General features: G+C 42.7%; 1 pseudogene; it reads left to right on the forward strand.

Annotated features, from left to right (window-relative positions):
- Positions 1–4,764, forward strand: part of LOC134337178 (uncharacterized) — a 39,852-nt pseudogene extending 35,088 nt beyond the window's left edge.
- Positions 4,765–21,770: the final 17,006 nt, after the last annotated feature.

The raw sequence follows: 21,770 nt of genomic DNA on the forward strand, positions 1-21,770 counted from the left end.
TGTGTTTGTTATGTAAATAAACTTTTATAGTTGTATAAAAACTGACTTTTTGTGTCCGTTGTTGCACTAGGGTTGTGAAATGACTCTGAAGATTGTAATTCTTCATCATTAACCTTATCAGAATTGTCCGTAGGCCTAGGCCTAGAATCCTCCTCTTTAAAAATCACCACACTGGACCATCTTTAGAATGAAAATTTCCCTCCAGTTTTCTACTTCACCAGTAGTTTGTTTGCTCCATGAGGCCAGTCGGTGCTGCGTCAGGGAAAGTTGGAGGATGTAATTCGGGAGGGAGAGGCTGACGTTACAGCCCAAGTTGGGCCAGTCCATTCAATGCTCTTCAATGCACTTCACACTCCTCATCAGCCTACTGTCCTCCCCTCTGTGCAGTACAGCGCTCACCAATTATCAGTCTACTGTCCTCCCCTTCGTGCAATTTAGCGCTCACCAATTATCCGCCTACCATTAAAAAACGATATTTATTTTTTTTTTATCATGACCCCTCGTAGAATCCCAATTGAGAAACGCTTTTCTACTCTTTGGCAATAAAGCATAAGGTATTGGTATGTGAATAAACTAATTCCTGTTGAATTTAACATAGCAGCACAAGCTAGCCAATAAGTAATAAGGGAGAATTGATTTTGGTATGTCTGAAAATTACCTCTTAGTAATCAAATTTGCTTCCATTCTCCAAATGTTGGAGCAGCCATATTTGCAAGGGTCTCAGTGATCGTTTCAAATTAAATAAAATAATTCATAGTCTTGGGACCTGGATTCATCCAAATAGATTTCCACTCAAAAGTTCATTAGACATATGCTAAACCCTTCATTTTAGGATTAGGAGACCCTGGTATCTGAGGTTCTTTGTTTTATGAAGAATTGCTGGTTGTGCCTTCAGTATTTTGTTTTAAATCAGACATATAAATCCAGTTTCAACAGAAAGGAAATGGGAATGGCGAGGTAGCACACCAGCTCACAGTGTCTAAGACCTGCCCTATTATTTCCTAGACTGTAACAAAATGGCATGAATGGCATGTAGAGGTGGTGCTGACCCTGACTGAGCATCCTTGACAAGGACAATCCCTGCATCTTACTGTTGGCCAGAGGTGGATCCCTCTGGGGAGACACCGCAGGCTTGTTCTGCTGTTAATTAAATAATCTGAGTGGAAAAGACTGACTGTTAAGGAGCTAAGTGGCCTATCGTGGCTTTTTGAACTGGCTGTCCTTGATCAGAATCAGAGGGCCCTGGTGGTGAGAGTTCTTTTCTGCTTCTGGTGCTACACAGAGAGTAGTTGATATCAGGCATCTGCTGTCAGAGGAGCTGTTGGAATCAGCCACAATTTTTAGGTTTTGGAAGTCTTTACACAGACACTTAAATAAGCAAGGCATAGGAGGAAATGGTCCTAATCTAGGCAAATGGGATTAGTATAGATAGGCCAATAGGTCAACATGAACATGGTGGGCTGAACGGCCCACTTCTGTGTTGTATAACCCTGCGACTTTATGACTGTGTAATGCTCTGGTTAAGATTTTTACTGCTATGCTGTGGTATTTCATTTTAGTAGTTCTGTAAGAGCAGTCTGTTCAGCTTTTAACATGTTTGTGTTTGAGCTAAAGATAACGGACTATGTTGCTCAATTTAGGAATGTTGTGTCAGCCAATCAGGATGGTGGAATTGGGAGAATGTTCCAGAGAACATTGGGCAGCGAGGTTTTGGTGATGGGCAGTGGTGTGGGTTGAGGTCTTTTTGGCGGGATCTGGAAGAAGACAGGAGGGAAGATGACTGAGGATGCTGTCCCTGTTGCACAGGTGTTTTGTCCAGATGGATGACTTCAAGCAAGAAGGATCAACACTCCCATGGGGGATCCCCTTTGTTCGAAATAGATTTCGAGTGACATTCAGAAGGTGGTGTGTGCTTTCATGCAGACTGTGTGTCCAGTGTGTGAGTCAAAGACAACTTCAAGATGAGCTCCAACTTATATGCACATTTGGACTGGGTTAACTGTAATGGGCCTTTTTTATTTATTTTTTCTTTTTCCTATTAACTGTATAATAAAGCTGAAATTTGTAAATGTAGAACCATAGAACACTACAGCACAGAAAACAGGCCATTCGGCCCTTCTAGTCTGTGCCGAAACTTTATTCCACTAGTCCCATTGACCTGCACCCAGTCCATAACCCTCCAGCCCTCTCCTATCCGTGTATCTATCCAATTTATTCTTAAAACTAAAGAGTGAGCCCACATTTACCACATCAGATGGCAGCTCGTTCCCCCTAAACCTTGCCCCTTTCACCCTAAAGCCATGTCCTCTTGTATTTATCTCTCCCCTCTCATTCTTCACGCTCCAAAGAATAAAGTCCTAACCTGTTCAATCTTTCCCTGTAACTCAACTCCTGAAGACCCGGCGACATCCCAGTAAATCTTCTCTGGACTCTTTCAATCTTACTGATATCCTTCCTATAGTTAGGTGACCAGAATTGCACACAATACTCCAAATTTGGCCTCACCAATGTCTTATACAACCTCACCATAACATCTCAACTCCTATACTCAATATTTTGATTTATGAACGCCAGGATGCCAAAAGCCTTCTACAACCCTGTCTACCTGTGACGCCACTTTGAGGGAATTATGCATCTGAACTCCCAGATCCCTTATACTTTCCTTATAATTGCAGGCAGTGTATCATCTGGTATTATTTGCCGATGACTAATTGTATGGAGGCAGCATTTACACAGTATTCACACAGGTCGGGGTTTGGGTGGTTGAGACATCCCAACTTTCCAGTTTCCAAGTCATACTGACCCTAGACACACTGGATTTGAGAAGGGTTTTCTCATCGCTGAGTCCAGTGGCTGTTAGTGAGGGGCTAACGGGCCGCATCTCTAGAGGTACCCAGTAAAAAGGGGTTTCAACTGTATGAATCTACACAAAAGGGGAAGCTAGGAGCTTCCTTTTGAAGCATCTGCCAGTAATAGGCTGAAATGTACTGAAAAACAATATCCTTTAGTGCTTGGTGTTTGACCTTCTTAAAGCATCATTCATCTCAAAGGTTTTTGAACAAGAGTTTGTTGGAGATATGAGGTGATGATACAGTTGTAAGAGTGAGGTATCTTGGACCATTAAGCATTATGTTCAATGGGATTTAAAGACTGGGAAAGAATGAATTGGAATCTTATCAGGCTTAGAAAGAAATAGGGGGAAATAAGGAATGGAATAAGAGGAGAGAAAGTTGAGAGGAAAAGTAATAAACTCTTTATAAAAAATTTAAAGAAATATACTTTGTATTTTATTGAACAATTGAACTAAATAGGTGTGGAAAAAGATTGGCTGTGGATTGTTCATTTCGGAACATCTGAGCTAGTGGAATGAATTAAATGAGTAAAATTCTGTTTTCATGAATACTTTCAAACACAGCTGATGTGGAGAATAGTGTGTGTCGTACCACCTAAACCTTTGTAGCATTATAATACTAAGGACAAATTGGACGGGCTAGAGAGCTTCACATTATCGAGTTATTTTGCTCCTCTTCCTGCTGTGAAACATGCATTACTTCAGGAGAGGAAATGTTATAATAAGGTCCTAATGAGGTTTGTGAACGCACATTTTCTGAATAATGCATGAGACGGTGAACGTCCTGGTTTTCAGCTGCAGACTGCCATGAGCATTTCTAGTTATTGTTTTGGGAACTGGCAATCAAAGTCCATTGTTTATCTGGAGACTTGAAAATTTCAGGTAGGAGTTGATGGCCATGAGCACTGGGATTGAATATCTGTTTGGTTTATGTCAATTATACAGAGGAAAAAGTTAAAATAGTGAGAATGAGTGGGCCATTTGCTCCAGTTGTTTACCAGGATTTTTCACTGACAGAAACTTCCTCCCACATGTCTTCATCTAATCCTGTCAACACACCTTCCTCCCTTGGGACTTCATCTAGTTTCCACATATCTGTCAGTCTCTGGGTGAAGAAGTGGATGTTTTAATGGCAATCTTGTATTGAAGGTACTTACTTCTGATGTCTCCTAAATGTTGAAACAACTTTTATATTTCAATACTTCACAGTTTCAGAGACCTTTATGTAATCACATTTTAACCTTTGCACCAACGGCAATGTTTTGCGGACAGCTCATGAAACTACTAGATACTCTAGTAGATGTGTATTTTTTTCATTTGAACTGTGATTGCTGCAGTCTGCAGACTGTAATTTGCCTTTTAAGGATGTACTTTTGAACTGACTAAACGATCTGACGCTTTTCAGATGTCCTGGTGGACTTGGCGAACTAGATTCTCCAGAGTGCAGGTACGGTCAGGGTGGTTGCTGCGTTGAGGCCTGATGGCGGAAGATGAACCCGTGGCTGGCGCCATTACTCTGTGCTGATTAAAGCGTTTGAGCAAGATTTAAATTGTTGAGGATGAGAGTGGAAAACAAACAGGTGTTCGGCGCCATCTGCCTGGGCTCCCTCCCTTCTTGCTACTACAGCCATTAGGGGAAGTGCAGAAGCCTCAGGTCCCTTGCAGCCAGGTTCAGGGGCAGCTGTTGCCCTGCATCCATTGGGTTCCTGGATGTGCTTCACTCACCACAGAGCGGAACGGGCTCTGCAGCTGTGGACTCATTTTCGGGGACTCTGCGGTTAGTGTTCCACGTGTTTTTGTTTAACTATTTCCACCACTGGATCAAGGCGTCACGGCCGAGCGTGAAGAACGAACCAGTGTCCAGCTCACTACTCTATGAGCTTTGCTCTGACCTCTGCAGCTGTGGCCTGTAACTAACAGCACTTGTCTCAGCACTAAGCAGGCTCCATGGCTGTGGCCTCACTTTCTGGGACTCTGCGATTTATCTTCTGTCTGTTATTTGTTTACTTCTTTATTGTTTGCACGATTTGTTCCTTTTTTTCGTACATTGGGTGTTTGACAGTTCTTGTTGTGTGGATTTTTTTAATAGTTTCTGTTTCTATTGTGTTACTTTGTATTGTGGCTGCCTGCAAGATGACAAATCTCAAGACTGTATACATGAAATGTATTTTGATAACAAATGTACTTTGAACTTTGGTTTTACAGAACAATCACAACCAGTCTTACTGTAGAGGGGGTCAACTAGGGTTCAGGATCACCTCCTATCTGAATGTACAGCCGATGGAAGTCAGGATCAGAATCAGCTTTATATCGTTGAAGTCTACATGCAGTGGCCAATTTATTATACACACCTGTAAACCTGCTTGTTTATGCAAATATCTAATCAGCCAATCACGTGGTAGCAACTGAATCCATAAAGGCATGCAGATATCATCAAGAGGTTCAGTTATTGTTCACACCAAACATCAGAATGGGGAAGAAATACAATCTAAGTGACTTTGACCATGGAATCATTGTCGGTGCCAGACAGGGTGCTTTGAGCATCTCTGGTCTCCTAGGAATTTCACGCACTGCAGTGTCTAGAAATTATGGAGAACCTTGCAAAAAACAAAAATAACATGCAGTGAGCGGCAGTTCTGTGGGCAGAACTGCCTTGTTAATGGGACTGGTCAGAGGAGATTGGTCAGACTTCTTCAAGCTGACAAGAAGGTGACAGTAACTCAGAAAACCACGAGTTATAACAATGGTATGCAAAGGAATGTCAAACCTTGAAGTTGATGGGTTACAGCAACACGTACACAGTGCTGCTTTTGCCGGCACCTTTTGTACCTATGCCTTTCCAATCATTGCAGACACTTCTGGAGTTGACGTATGTAAATAATAGAGATAAATTGCAGAGACAAGAGGGGTGTACATGAGTGAAATATGCCAACTAGTGGAACAACCTTGTACTCAATGTCAGTAAGACGAAAGAGCTGATTGTGGACTTCAGGAAGGGTAAGATGAAGGAACACATACCAATCCTCATAGAGGGATCAGAAGTGGAGAGAATGAGCAGTTTCAAGTTCCTGGGTGTCAAGATCTCTGAGGATCTAACCTGGTCCCAACATATCGATGCAGTTATAAAGAAGGAAAGACAGCAATTATACTTCACTGGGAGTTTGAAGAGATTTGTTATGTCATCAAATACACTCAAAAACTTCTATAGATATACCGTGGAGAGCATTGTGACAGGCTGTGTCACTGTCTGCTATAGAGGGGCTACTGAACAGGACCAAAAGAAGCTGCAGAGGATTGTAAGTTTAGTCGGCTCCATCCTGGGTACTAACCTGCAAAAATACCCAGGACATCTTCAAGGAGCAGTGTCTCAGAAAGGCAGCGTTCATTATTAAGGACCTCCAGCACCCAGGGCATGCCCTTTTCTCACTGTTACCATCAGGTAGGAGGTACAGAAGCCTGAAGGCACACACTCAGCGATTCAGGAACAGCTTCTTCCCCTCTGCCATCCGATTCCTAAATGGACATTGAACCTGTGAACACTACCTCACTTTTTAAATATATATTATTTCTGTTTTTTTGCATGGTTTTCAATCCATTCAATATACGTATACTGTAATTGATTTATTTAATATTATTATTATTGTTTTTTCTTCTTCTATATTATGTATTGCATTGAACTGCTGCTGTTAAGTTAACAAATTTCATGACACATGCTGGTGATAATAAACCTGATTCTGATTCTGATTCTAATACCAAGACTCAGACATGAGTTGTGAGGATCTGAATCCTAGAAGAAGACTGCACTCATTGATTTGCACGCGGCAAGGAGTCAAACATTCTACTAGATGGTTTCTGATATGGAGTTTTAATCCTTTCTCTGCGCGATGTTGGTGTGTGGAACCTCCTGCCAGGGGTGGTGGTAGAGGCAGATACATTAGGGCATTTACGAAAGGCTTAGATGGGCACATGGATAATAGAAAAATCATGGGTCATGTAGGAGGGAAGGGTTAGTTTGATCTTAGAGTAGGTTAAGAGGTTGACACAACATTGTGGGCCGAAGGGCCTGTACTGTGCTGCAATGTTCTATGTTTTGTGTACTGTACCATCTTGAACATTCGTGCAGACTGTGGCAGTGGTGGTGGGTGGGTATGGGAGGGACGTGTGGCATTGTGGTCAAGAAGTAGTATTGATATGAATCATGAAAAGATCACCATTGACAGAGGTCTTGAGGATTCATTGACAGCATATTTGGCTCTGCATCCAGTAGACGGATGGGGTTAGAAGCTTCAAATGTTCTGCCAATAACTGTTGAATGAAATTGCTTAATTCCTTAGATACGCTGTCAGATAAGTTGTTCCAAACGTGCGACTGCCTACGTGCTGTAAGGGAATGAGGCAGGCTTGGAGCTGTGCTTGAGCTGTGTATCAGCAGTTAAGGCTGATTTATACTTCTGTGTCAACTCGACGCCGTAACCTACGCAAGTGGCCTACGCTCATTGTGAGCATTTAAACTTGTGCGTTGGTGTGTCTGCGTCGCTCTGCAATGTGGGCACGTTGCGCATGCGCCCACACCTGCCCGTGCAAGGCTTCATGGTCATGGTAGTCTTTCTCGGGGTAAACAAGTTTAAAGTGAGCGTCTTTTTTCGTAAAAGCGAAATGTGTCCTCCATAATTTCGGAGTCTGTAGAGCTTTATGGAGAGCATTGCAGCCAGAGTTCCTTCCCCGCCCTTCAGTCGCCCAATGGGAAGCTATGGCAGTGTAGGAGGAAATGCGATGCTACCAAGTGGACCAATCACAGTTGTTGAGGTCTGCGTTGCCGTGACGCTTAGTTACATTTTGGGAGAGGTGCGAGTCAGGCTACAGCGTAGGGATCCGCGCAGGCTCTGTGTAGGGTTCACGGCGTCGAGTTCACGCAGAAATATAAATCAGCCTTTACTGAGATCAGCAACCCACAACACAAAAGCCATGACAGTTTAACACCTCCTTTGTTCTGAGACAAATGCTTGGAGCACAGGGACATTCTTATGGTCAGTCAGTGGGTGAGTCAGAAGGTTGCTGAGTGGCAGAGTCATAGAGCACAGGAACAGGGCTTTTGGCCGATTGAGTTTGTGCTGTCAGTTTTTATTTTTCTCACAACTTCATCAACTCTCTCTGATTCCACCACTCAATCACATAGCTGGGGCAAATTATAGTAGCCAATTAACCTACCAACCTCACATCTTTAAGATGTGGGAAGGAACTAGACACTCACAGGAAACCAGAACAGTGACAGGGACAGTGTGAAAACTCCTCATAGGCATTGGCAGAAGTCCTGTTTGCTGGGGCTGTGGGGCCCAGCTAGATCATTGTGTCAGATCTTTCAAGTCTCAGCCACTAAGCTCAAGCAGATCCTTCAATGCTGTTAAAAGTTCAGATGTTAAACGAAGACCCTGCCAGGCTTGTCAGGTGGATGCGAAATGTAACACTGCTCAGCTCTTGAAAGCAGCCACAGACAATGACACATGTTGGGTGTGCAGGGCTTTCAGAAGGTCACATGAAGATGCAAAGCCTCTCTTCATCTACATTTCTGCAGCTGGGATGGATGGAGCTGTTTCAACATTGTGAATGCCAGCAGCTGATATGCCAATTGTAGTCTCCCAGAATCTGAACCACAAGAAGAGCCAGTAGAAATGATTTATGATAGAAACGTTTAGGAATGACTGAACCTCATGCTGAACGTGGTCCTGTTGTGAATTTAATGAAATACTTCCACTGAAAACCTTGTATTGTTGGCTCAGCAGATGCAATGGAATCTACTTCACAGATCAGTGATGTTCAGCACCTCTCAAGTCATAAAGACCTGTCTTCACACTGACTGATTTCTTAATTACATTTTAAAGCATTTGTCCTAATTTGACTGTAATGAACAGTCTTGGGATGGCAGAGTTGATCAATGTTCAACATCATCTTGCTGGCACTCCTCACTGAACATTTTGTACTACCTCACGCATCTTCTGTAAACTATGGCGCAGACCGTACAGATGTACCAGATCAAGCATCCTATCCAGATGTATCATGGAAACTGCTCTGCCCAACGGCTGAGAGTTGTGAACACAGTCCAATCTATCAAGAAAGCCAGCCTCCCCTCCTTTGCCTCAATCTACACTGACCTCTGCCTCAGGAAAGGCGCTATGTAATCAAAGACCTCTCCTACCCTGGCCATTCCCTCTTCTGCTCTCCTCTCATCAGGCAGAAGACACAAAACCTTGAGAGCATGTGCTACCAGATTCAATAACAGCATCTATCCAACTGATACATGACTCTCTTGATCTCTCAACATTAGTGGCTCATTGTGGCCCTTGCAATTTATTGGCTGCCTTCGCCACAACTTCTCTGTAGCTATATTATTATATTCAGTGCTCTGCAATGGTTGATGAAGGTTCTTATCCCAAAATGTTGACTAATTATTCCCCCCACCATAGACAGCGGCCTGATTTGCTGAGGTCCTCCATCAGTCTGTGTGTGCTGCTCAGGATTTTCAGCATCTGTGGCATACTGTATCTTGAGTTTCTGTGATTGTTGTTCCTTTTATGCTACCTTGATGTACTTATTTATAAAACAATCTTATACGGATGTACTTTTTAATGGGATAAATAATTCTGGGATTGAAAGGTTTGTCACATGAGGAGTGTTTGATGGCTCTGGGTCTCTGCTCACTGGAATTCAGAAGAATGAGGGGTGACCTCATTGAAACCTATCGCATGTTGAAAGGCCTAGATAGGGTGGATGTGGAGAGGATGCTTACTATGGTGGGGGAGTCCAAGACAGAGCCTCAAAATAGAGTGACATCCATTTAGAATGGAGATGAGGAGGAATTTCTTTAGTCAAAGTGGTGAATCTGTGGAATGCATTGCCATAAGTGGCTGTGGAGGCCAAGTCATTAGGTATATTTCAGCCAGAGGTTGATAGATTCTTGATTAGTCAGGGCATGAAGGGAAATGAGGAGAAGGCAGGAGATTGAGGCTGAGAGGGACTATTGGATCTGCCATGAAGAAGTGGCCTAATTCTGCTCCTATATCTTATGGTCTTATGATCTCTCCAGATAGCATGCAAACAATAGCTTTTCACTGTATCTCAGTACATGGGGCCAATAATTAATCAATTACTGATTACCTATATTTTTGTTATGTTGAATTGATCCTAATTCACAAAGATTTTCTAGGACATTATCTGATCAGTAGTCACAAGATGGGCATAGAGGAACATGCTATAAAATGTATTGATGATTGTCTAGGACCTTCGCCTGTCTCAGTCCATATTCTCAAGTTCCTTAGCTTTGGCTTGTTAACTCCCTTTCCACCTTTAAATCTGTCCACAAAACCAATCGAACTATTGATCAAAATACAAGGTACTGCAGATGCTGGAAATCTGAGAAAAATAACAGAAAATGCTCTACGCAAGAGATTCTGCAGGTGCTAGAAATCTTGAGTAACGCACACAAAATGCTGGAGGGCCTCAGCAAGTCAGGCAGCATCAATGGTCGGGAATAAGCAGTTGACAGTTTGGTCTGAGACCCTTCCAGCATTTTGTAGACTGCTGATAGCTACAGGAAATGCTGGAAGCATTGGGGCTCTATGGTACTGTAGCCATTAATGCATCTCTATTACAACTCGGAGCATTCTGGAGTTTGGAGTTCAATTCTGGTGTCCTCTGTATAATCTCAAGATAATCCATTTAAGATCTCCCCTATCTCTTTTGGCTCCACCTATAGATTACCATTCTGACTCTCCAGAGGACCAATTTTGTCTCTTGCAATCCTTTTGCTCTTAATATATCTGTAGAATCCCTTAGGATTCTCTTCCACATTATCTGCTAGGGCAAACTTGTGCCTTCTTTTAGCTCTCCTGATTTCTTTTCTTTTGCATTTCTTATACACCACAAGAACCTCATTTGCCCCTACCTGCTACACACCACCTTTCTTTTCCCTAAACAGGGCCTCAATATCTCTTGAACTAAGGTTCCCTAAACTTGTTATTGTTACCTTTTATTCTGACAGGACAGGCACATACAAGCTTTGTACTCTCAAAAAGAGAGTTTCTCCTACAAATGGAGGGTGCAATTGTTTGATCTAAAACCAGTGTATTATGCCTAAACAATGAAGACTGCAATGGGATGAGGGAGGATTTACTAGTGTAGTCTGGGACCACAGGCTATATGGTGGGACGGTTGAGGAACGATGGAAGACTTGCAAAGAGATTTTTCACGGTGCTCAATAAAAGTATATTCAAGCTAAAAGCAAGAACAGTAAGTGTGGTGAGAGCCAGCCTTGGATAACTAAGGAAATAAAAGAAGGCATCAAACTAAAAGCTTGTGCGTACAAAGTCGACAAGAGTAGTGGGAAACTGGAAGACTGGGAAAACTTTAAAAAGCAACAAAGAACCACTAAGTGAGCAATAAAAAAAGGAAGCTAGATTATGAAAATAAGCTAGCACAACATAGAAAAATGGATAGTAAAAGTTTTTATAATTATATAAAGCGAAAAAGGGTGACTAAGGTGAACATAGGTCTCTCGGAGAATGAGAAGGGGGAATTGATATTGGGTAATGAGAAAATGGCAGAGGCTTTGAATGACCATTTTGTATTGGTCTTCACAGCGGAGGATACATCTAACATGCCAAAGAGAGGTGTTATAGATGAGATGGGAGGTGAGCACCTTGATGCAATAGCTATCACTAAAGAGGTAGTTCTGAGCAAACTTGTGGGCCTGAAGATAGTCAGGTCCCCTAGCCCTGATGGAATGCATCCCAGGGTACTGAAAGAAATGGCAGAAGTTATAGTAGAAGCTTTTGTGATAACTTACCAAAATTCTCTGGACTCTGGGCGGGTCCCAGCGGATTGGAAGATGGCGAATGTCATGCCACTGTTCAAAAAAGGATGTAAGCAAAAGGCAGGTAACTGTAGGTAGTTAGTTTAACATCTGTAGTTGGGAAAATGTTTGAAGCTATTATTAATGAAGAAATAGTGAGGCATCTGAAAAGAAATGGATCCATCAGGCAGACACAGCATGGATTCAGCAAAGGCAGGTTCTGTTTGACAAACTTACTGGTGTTCTTTGAGGATTTAATGAGCTCAGTGGACACAGGGGAACAGATGGACGCTATTTACTTGGATTTCCAGAAGACGTCCGATAAGGTGCTGCATAAAAGACTTATCCATAAGATAAGGATGCATAGAGTTGGTGGTGATGTATTAGCATGGATAGAGGATTGGTTAACTAATAGAAAGCAGAGAGTTGGGATGCATGGGTGTTTCTCTGGTTGGCGATCAATGGTGAGCGGTGTGCTACAGGGTTTGGTGCTGGGCCTTCAACTGTTCACGATATACATTAATGATCTGGAAGAGAGGACCAAGTGTAGTGTATCTAAGTTTGTTCATTAGATTAGGTTAGATTATGAGGACATGCAGTCCTCTTTTATTGTCATTTAGTAATGCATGCATTAAGAAATGATACAATATACCTCCAGTGTGATATCACAAAAACACAGGACAGACCAAGACTGAAAAACTAACAAAACCACATAATTATAACATATAGTTACAACAGTGCAAGAAGAAGTACAGTTCATGGCATAGTAAAGAAGTTCAAAGTTTCTCGAAAGTCCCACATCTCACGCAGACGGGAGAAGGAAGAAAACTCTCTCTGCCATGCCCGACCACAGTCCGACTCTGAGTCGTCCGAAAACTTCGAGCTCTGATCAGCTCTCCGACACCGAGTACCGAGCACCATCTCCATCCGAACATTTTGATCTCAGCTTTGGTCACCAGCAGCAGGCAAAGCCGGGGATTTTGGGGCTATCCACCAGAGATTCTCGATCGCACGGTAGCAGCGGCAGCGAGCCAGGCATTTCAGAAATTTCTCCAGATGTTCCTCTGCTTCTCACGTCTGTCTTCATCAAATCAGAATTGTCCATGGCCCCTATTTAACAGATACAATATCATTTCACCGGAGAGCTGCGCGCACTACGTTGCGCTGCCATCTTCTCCTCCCGCCTAGTATCAATTCGTGATACTAAATTGAGTGGAAAAGCAAATTGTGCAGAAGATATGGAGAGTATGCAGAGAGATATGGGTAGGGTAAGTGAGTGTGCAAAGGTCTGGGAGATGGAGTACAGTGTTGGTAAATGCAAAGTCATCCACTTTGGAAGGAAAAATGAAAGAACAGATTATTATTTAAATGGTAAAAAATTGCAGCATGCTGCAGTGCAGAGTGACTTGGAAGTGTTTGTGCATGAATCACAAAAGGTTGGTTTGCAGGTGCAGCAGGCTATTAGGAAAGCAAATGGAACGTTGGCCTTCAATGCTAGAGGGATTGTATTTAAGAGCAGGGAGGTAATGCTGCAACTGTACAGGGTACTGGTGAGGCCACACCTGGAGTACTGCATACAGTTCTGGTGTCCTTACTTGAGGAAGCATATACTGGCTTTGGAGGCAGTACAGAGGAGGTTCATTAGGTTGATTCCAGAGATGAGGGGGTTAGACTATGAGGAGAGATTGAGTCGCCTGGGATTGTACCTACTGGAATTGAGAAGAATGAGAGGAAATCTTATAGAAACATATACAATTATGAAAGGGATTGATAAGATAGAGGCAAGAAAGTTGTTTCCACTGGTGGATGAGACTAAACTAGGGGACATAGCCTCAAGATTTGGAGGAGTAGATTTAGGATGGAGATGAGGAGGAACTGCTTTTCCCAGGATTGAGGAATCTGTGGAATTCTCTGCCCAATGAAGCAGTGGAGGCTACTTCAGTAAATATATTTAAGATAAGGCTGGATAGATTTTTGCATAGTAGATGAATTAAGGGTTATGGGGGAAAAGGCAGGCAGCTGGAGATGAGTCCATGGCCAGATCAGCCATGATCTCATTGAATAGCGGAGCAGGATCGATGGGCCAGATGGCCTACTCCTGCCCCTATTTCTTATGTAAAATTTCCCAGTTACCAAGTACACCTTTGCCAGAAAACAGCCTGTTGTAATCCACATTTGCCAGATCCTTTCTGACACCATCAAAATGGGCTTTTCTCCAATTAAGTATCTTAATCCATATTTACTTTGGAATGAATGGCATTATGACCACTAGATGTAAAGTGTTCCCTTACACAAGCTTCTGTAACCTGCCCTGTCTTATTCCCTAAGAAGTCTTCATTGAGATTAGTACCATGGCCTGCATGGAGTCAACGTAGAGAGAGATGAATTTCAGTGGGTAGACAAATTTGAGGAGATGGGGTTCCCATTTCATCTCAAATGATGGAGTCAAAGGCTTCAGTGAGGTCAAAGAATATAACACGAAGTGCCTGGTGCTGCTTTCTCCATATGGTTACGGATAGATAGAAAGCTACAAAATGAACATGCAGACTGACATAATGAGATCTTTCCCCAGAATCCCCAGAATGTTTTCAGAGGTTGGCCATGGCTGGAGTCAACTCCTATCTCAGCAAGGACCTGGACCCACTGCAATTTGCCTATCTCCACAATAAGTCTATGGTAGATGCAATGTCAATGGTTCTCCATGTAGCCTTGGGTCACCTAAACAATGTAAATACCTATGTCAGTATGCTGTTCGTTGACTATTGCTCTGCACTTAACACTATAATTTCCAATTGAAAAGCTACAGAACCTGGGCCTCTGTACCTCCCTCTGCAACTGGATCCTCACCTTCCTAACCAGAAGACCACAATCTGTGTGGATTGGAAATAATATCTCCACCTCACTGACAATCAACATTGGTGCACCTCAGGGATGTGTGTTTAGCCCACTGCTTTACTCTTTCTACACCAATGACTGTGTGGCTAGGCATAGTTGGAGTATCATCTATAAGTTTACTGATGATATAACCATTGCTGGCAGAGAGGGTGTACAGGAGCAAGATAAAACAGCTAGTTGAGTGGTATCATAGCAACAACTTTGCACTCAATGTCAGTAAGGCCGAAGAGCTGCTTGTAGACTTCAGGAAGGGTAAGACGAGAGAAGACATACCAATCCTGAAAGAGGGATTGGAAATAGAAAGAGTGAGCAATTTCAAGTTCCTGAGTGTCAATATCTCTGAGGACTAACCTAGTCACAACATATTGTTGTAGCTGTAAAGAAGGTAAGACAGCAGCTATATTTCATTCAAAGTTTGAGGAGATTTGGTTTGTTACCTAAAACACTCAAATTTCTACAGATGGACCATGAAGAGCATCTTGACTGGCTGCATCACCATCAAGGGCATTAGTCTCCATAATATCCAAGGCATCTTCAAGAAGTGGTACCTCAGGAAGGCTGTGTCCATCATTAAGGACCCCCATCACCCAGAAGATGTCTTCTCATTCTCACCATCAGGACGAAGGTACAGAAGCCTGAAGGCACACACTCAGTGATTCAGGAACAGCTTCTTCAATGCTGCCATCCAATTTTTAAATGGACATTGAACCCATGAACACTACCTCAATATTTTGTTTATTACTGTTTTTGCACCACTTATTTTCCATTAACTATTTAAGATACATTAATATAATTACTGGAATTCATTTTTTTTCTATAGTTAACATGTTTTGCATTGTACTACTGCCGCAAAGTTCAGAAACTTCATGACATGCTGGTGATATTAAACCTGATTCTGATTCTGAGAATCTCCAACATGATTTTAACTTGGTGCTACACAGTAATATCTTCTGTAAATATTTATACAATTAAATAGCCTGCTCTTTGTGGATTTGTTCCTCATCGTGCTGTGATTCTGAGCTAACAAAAATTAATTTCAAAATATATGTATGTATTTTTCTAGGATAAGGGTCTAGAGAGTGTATGGAGTTGATTCTAAGCACACTTACATTAATAGTCAGGAGGCGATCAAGCAGGTTCACTATGTTCACATATCTTCCATCTGAGTGTGCCTTGATATTGCTGTGCTCCAAAATGATAATATCGAGCAAGTTACCTTTCTTTGCTTATCATTAAATATCATCTTATGCAGGCTTTGGCTAATTTGCTAAACCTGTTCCCAAAGCAAAAATTGCTGAATACTGATATTATTTTTGAAATTCATTAGCAGAAAGGATTTGGATTCAAATCCAAGTCAGGCTGAAAGGATAAAAGGCTCACCTGCACGTTGGGGTGGCATGGCAGTGCAATGGTTAGCACAACACTTTACAGTACCAGCGACCAATGCTTTACAGACCATTGATTCAATTCCCACCACTGTCTGTAAGGAGTTCATACATTCTGTCCGTGACTGTGTGGGCTTCCTCCGGGTGCTCTGGTTTCCTCCCACTGTCCAACGAGGTACTGTTTGATAGGCTAATTGGCTGTTGTGAACTAGCCTGTGAGTAGGCGAGGGTTAAAATGGGGGACTGCTGGCCAGTGTGGCTCGAGGGGCTGGAAGGGCCTGTTCTGTGCTGAATCTCAATTAACCAATCAATCAATCAATAAACCAAATAAATGAATAAATGAATGAATGATTGAATATCAGAATGTTGAAGTGAAAATGGGCAGTCTCAAGCCAGTACGTATAGCTTGAGCTCTAATGGTTGGTATTGATCATCATTGGATCATTGAGGAAAATTAGACTAGCCATGATGAAATGACGGAGCTGACTCGATGGGCCAAATGGCCTAATTCTGCTCTATATCTTATGGTCTTATATTGCTCCTGCCCTCTGATCTCTAAGACATGCCTCTTATCAGTTGTCCTGGTCAATATTTATTCCTTCACACAGATCAGTTTAAAAGCCTGTTATAAATGACGGGAAAGGCACAATATAAATTCAGGCTCTTACTATCAATAAATAAAATTAATAGCAATTTGTATATTCAATCAGAACCCAAGTGATCTTAGAATCAGAAGTTGATTGTCTTTAATCTCACAAAGATGGGGAACAGGATCCAATATACTGCATGGTTATGGACCCCAGCAAAAAGCACAGAAAATTTTATTACTAAATACTGTAATTATGACTACTTTCAGAGGTTTTGATCTTAAGGTGGAAGCATCTTTATACAGCCACCAGTAGGTTGTTGTGATGTCAGGTGACCCTGATACTAGTTGCAGAAAGAGCCATGAGCTTTGGGATGCCGGAATCCTCATTAGAGAAACAGCAACTGAAACCTGAAAGATTATTCAAATACATCATGGCCAATTTACACCTGAACTCCAGATATCCAGATTTAATCACTGAACTTTGAAGCATGTAATGAACAAATGTCTATCAATATTAGTCTTGTAAGTTCCAGTTATCATTTCCTGTGCTGCAACTTCCACTATTCTGTATTTGAATACAGCTTCTGATTTGAAACCTGCGCTCTGATGGTAAGGTTTTGTCTCTCAGTTTTTGGCTAATCCACAGAGGAAGCAGCTTCTCTTTCTGAATTAAACTCTTTCAACGCTGAAGCTCTTCCAGTCTTCAGTACACAGCAGAATGCAAACCAAATCTGTATTCCCTATCAGTGCAGAATTTAATCATCAAGGCTGTAGTATTGATCCAATAACCGATGCATCTTTGCCTTTAAAGCCTTTGACTTCATCTGGAGGCACAGGGCTAAAAACTGATCAGACAGGGTCTGGCCATTTGACCAAAGCTGTAAACATCTGAAACATTAGTTCCTCTCATTTATCTTCCAGCTTTCTCGTATTTCGTAAACAATCCCACCACTTGGAAATCCATACAGCATCAGCTGCTTTGATAAATGAATGCACTTTCTGTTCCCTGTTCAGTTTAATATTACATTGTGAATCATGTTACCATGGATGAAAAAGATGTAAAACGCATTAAGGTGGCCATCAATACTGGGGTTGATGTTGCCCTCTTTTCAATTCGGAGCCTGAACTTAATGCTTTCCCACTGTTCAAGGGCAAGGTTGGTGTTGCAGGGCCAGCCCCACAACATGGCAAGTATAAGCTGGTGGAAGAAAGCTCATATTTACATCTAGACTGCATAATTAATGAGGCTCCAGTTCCAAGTAGAAACACAGACATACATTTTAGTGGAAATTTGTCTGAGTGTGTTATCAGTGGGACCAAGACGGAAATGTTTCCAATTCCTCAATTGTTGCGTACTTGAATTTCACTGGCAGTGATGTTGCATGATTCAAGCCCTGATTATCGACTCAGAACATTATTCACATATTTTTCTCCTATTAAGCGTGGTGCTTGCTAACAGGATTGTTTTGCAAATGCACACTATGTCAGAGAATCACTCCTGGTGGCTACAGACACTTCGTGAGTACAGGCCTGTGATTTTCTCATCCTGACTAAGAATCAGGTTTATTATCAGTCTTATACAATGAGAAATTTATTGTTTGCTACAGCAGTACAGTGCAAAGACATAAAATTATTATAAATTATGAAATTTCCTTATGTGTGGATCTTCAAGCTCCTATATCACTTCCCAGAGGCAGTAATGAGAAGAGTGTAAGTCCCAGGTAGTAAGGGCCTTTAGTATAGATGCCACCTTTTTGAGCTGCTGCCTCTGAAAAGATGTTCTGAATGGTGGGGAGGATTGTGCCTGTGATGGAGCTGGCTGAGTCTACAACCTTCTCCTGGAGTCCTGTGTATTGGACCCCTCCTACCAGGCTGCAACGCACACAGTGACAATGCTCTCCACCGTGTGTCAATAGAAATCTGCAAGAGTTTTTTGTGACATGCAAAATCTCCTCAAACCGTAAATGTAGTAGAGACACTGGCATGCCTTCTTCATGGTTGCATGAATGGCGTTAGAACATTTCCTCCCATATGTTGGCACACAAGGATTAATTGTAAAGCTGCTCACCCTTTCCACCTCTGACCCCTCAGTGAGGACTGAAATGCATTCACCTGACTTCCCCTTCCTGAAGTCCACAATCAATTCCAAACCGCAGTTGGAATGGGGATGGTTAGATAATTTATGTTCTGGAGGAAGCTGATGACAATGAGGGGGACGAAGAAAAATAATGGGATTAATGTAAGATGAGTGTAATGGATGAACTGGCAGTAGCTGTGTATTCAGTGGGCCAAATTGCCTGTTCCTGTGCTTTATCTCTCTCTCTCTGGAGAGATAAGACAAAAAGGGCTCTCTTTAACACAAGAGATTCTGCAGATGCTGGAAATCCAGAGCAATGTACTTAAAATGCTGAAGGCATCTATGGAAATAAATGTAGTCCACGTTTTGGCAAGACCCTCATCAGGACTAGAAAGGAAAGAGGAAGATACCAGAATAAGAAGGTGGGATGAGGGGATGAGGGGAAGGAGTACAGCTAGAAGGTGATAGGTGAAGCCAGGTGGGTGGGACAGGGGTGGGGTGGGTAAAGAAGTAAGAAGCTGGGAAGTGATAGGTGGAATAGGCAAAGGGCTGGAGAAGAAGAAATCTTATAGGAAAGGAGAGTGGATCATGGGAGAAAGGGAAGGATGAGGGGCACCAGAGGGAGGTGATAGGCATGTGAAGAGCAGAGGTGAGGTAAGAGGTCAAAGTGGGGAACTGAATGAGAGAGAAGGGGAGTGGGAAAAAAAATCACTGGAAGTTGGAGAAATCGATGTTCATGACAGCAGGTTGGAGGCTACCTAGACATAGTATGAAGTGTTGCTCCTCCAGCCTGACAGTGGCCTTATTGTGGCAGAAGAGGAGGCCACAAATTGACATGTCAGAGTAGGATTGATGATAGGAATTAACATGGTTGGCCCCTGGGAATATTTGATATTTGCGGATGGAGCTCAGGTGCTTAGCAAAGTTGTCCCCGAATCTATGTTGGGTCTCACTGATGTAGAGGAGGGCAGATCCGGAGCATTGATTACAGGAGATGCCCCAGACAGATTCACAGGTGAAGAATTGCCTCACATGGAAGGACTGTTTAAGGCTCCAAAAGGAGGTGAAGGAGGAAGTGAATGGGCAGGTGTAGCACTTCTGCTGCTTGAGGGGATAAATTCCAAGAGAGAAATTAGTGGTGGTGGCAGCGGGGGGGTGGGGGGGGTGAAGAATGGACAAGGGAATCAAAGAAGGAGTAATCCCCACAGAAAGTAGAGTCAAGGTGAAGGTGTGCTTGGTGAGAGTCCCATTGAAGATGGCAGAAGTTGTAAAGAATTACGTTTCTGAAGCAGAGGCTCATTGGATGGTAGGTGAGGACAAGAGGAATTCTGTTCCTGTTAAGGCAGCAGGAAGATGGGGTGAGTGCAGACATCCAGGAAATAGAGGGGATGTGGGTGAGGGCAGCATTGGCGGTGGAGGAAGGGACATCTTTGATGTGGCAGAGACAAAGAAAGTAAGAAAAAGGAATTCCATTTTTATAGGAGGCAGGGTAGTCAAGATAGCCATGGCAAATGGTAGGTTTATAAAAGATATTGGTAGACAGTTTATCTCCAGAGATGGAGACTGAGAAATCAAGAAAGGGGAGAGAGGTGTTAACAATGGACCAAGTGAACTTAAGGGCAGGATGGAAGTTGGAGGCAAATTTGATGAAATTGACAAGCTCAGCATCAGTGCATGAACCAGCACCAATGCATATGCCCACTGTAGCACAGAATGAGTTGGGGAGCATTATCAGGTGAGGCTTGGAACATGGACTTTTCCATATGGGTGCCCATGCCCATAGCCTGGGTTTGGAGAAAGTGAGAGGAGCCAAAAGAGAAATTGTGGAGGGTGAGGACAGTTCTGTCAGATGGGAGGAGGTGGTGATGGACAGGAACTGGTTGGTTCCGTTATTGAGAATGAAGCAGAAAGTTTTAAGACCTTCTTTATTGGGGATAGAACTTGTTTTTCCAAATTGTTATCCCTTTAATTGTGGATTCAGTGTCTGAAATAGAAGAGTTGGTTTTGAGCATCATCCAGTATGACATTTCCAGCAGAATTGAGGGAACCCTGCTGTCTCAGAATTGCTGTTGTAAGAAATTAAACAGACACCAAAATTCCTTGGCACCTCTTTTAGAACAAAGCATTTGCTTGCGTTCTTAGCCAATATTTATCGGTCAACCAGCATCTCCAAGTATGCTTATTTACTGCTTGTTGGATCTTGTGCTGCTCACTTTGGATGGTGCAGTTAGCTACACAGCAACTGACATTGCAGTGACTCCGAGGAAGCTCTTGGGATGTCTGTGAAATTGTGGTGAGATCTTGCTTCCTTTGCAGCGAGTTCAAAAGCATGACAAACTCTCATACAGACACTCAGCAAGGCACATGTAGCCTTCAGAGATGAATTTGGACAGAGACCATAAGACCATAAGACAAAGGAGCAGAAGTCGGCCATTTGGCCCATCCAGCCTGCTCCGCCATTTTATCATGAGCTGATCCATTCTCCCATTTAGTCCCACTCCCCCGCCTTCTCACCATAACCTTTGATGCTCTGACTACTCAGATACCTATCAATCTCTGCCTTAAATGCACCCAATGACTTGGCTTCCACTGCTGCCCGTGGCAACAAATTCCATAGATTCACCACCCTCTGACTAAAAAAATTTTTTCGCATTTCTGTTCTGAATGGGCGCCCTTTAATCCTTAAGTCATGCCCTCTCGTACTAGACTCCCCCATCATGGGAAACAACTTTGCCACATCCACTCTGTCTATGCCTTTCAACATTCGAAACGTTTCTATGAGGTCTCCCCTCATTCTTCTAAACTCCAAGGAATACAGTCTAAGGGCGGACAAACTTTCCTCATATATTAACCCTCTCATTCCCGGAATCATTCTAGTGAATCTTCTCTGTACCCTCTCCAATGTCAGCACATCCTTTCTTAAATAAGGAGACCAAAACTGCCCACAGTACTCCAAGCGATGTCTCACCAGCACCTTATAGATCCTCAACATCACATCCCTGCTCCTATACTCTATTCAAGAGTATCGAAGTTGATCAGGTTGAAGAACCATATGGCAATAACTCCTTTCCATTGGGAACAAACCTAATGGGATGTACCCCACCCACTCTATTTTAAAGGCATTAAATG

The sequence above is a fragment of the Mobula hypostoma genome, chromosome 24 (assembly GCF_963921235.1).
Source record: "Mobula hypostoma chromosome 24, sMobHyp1.1, whole genome shotgun sequence".
NCBI classification, from domain to species: Eukaryota; Metazoa; Chordata; class Chondrichthyes; order Myliobatiformes; family Myliobatidae; genus Mobula; species Mobula hypostoma.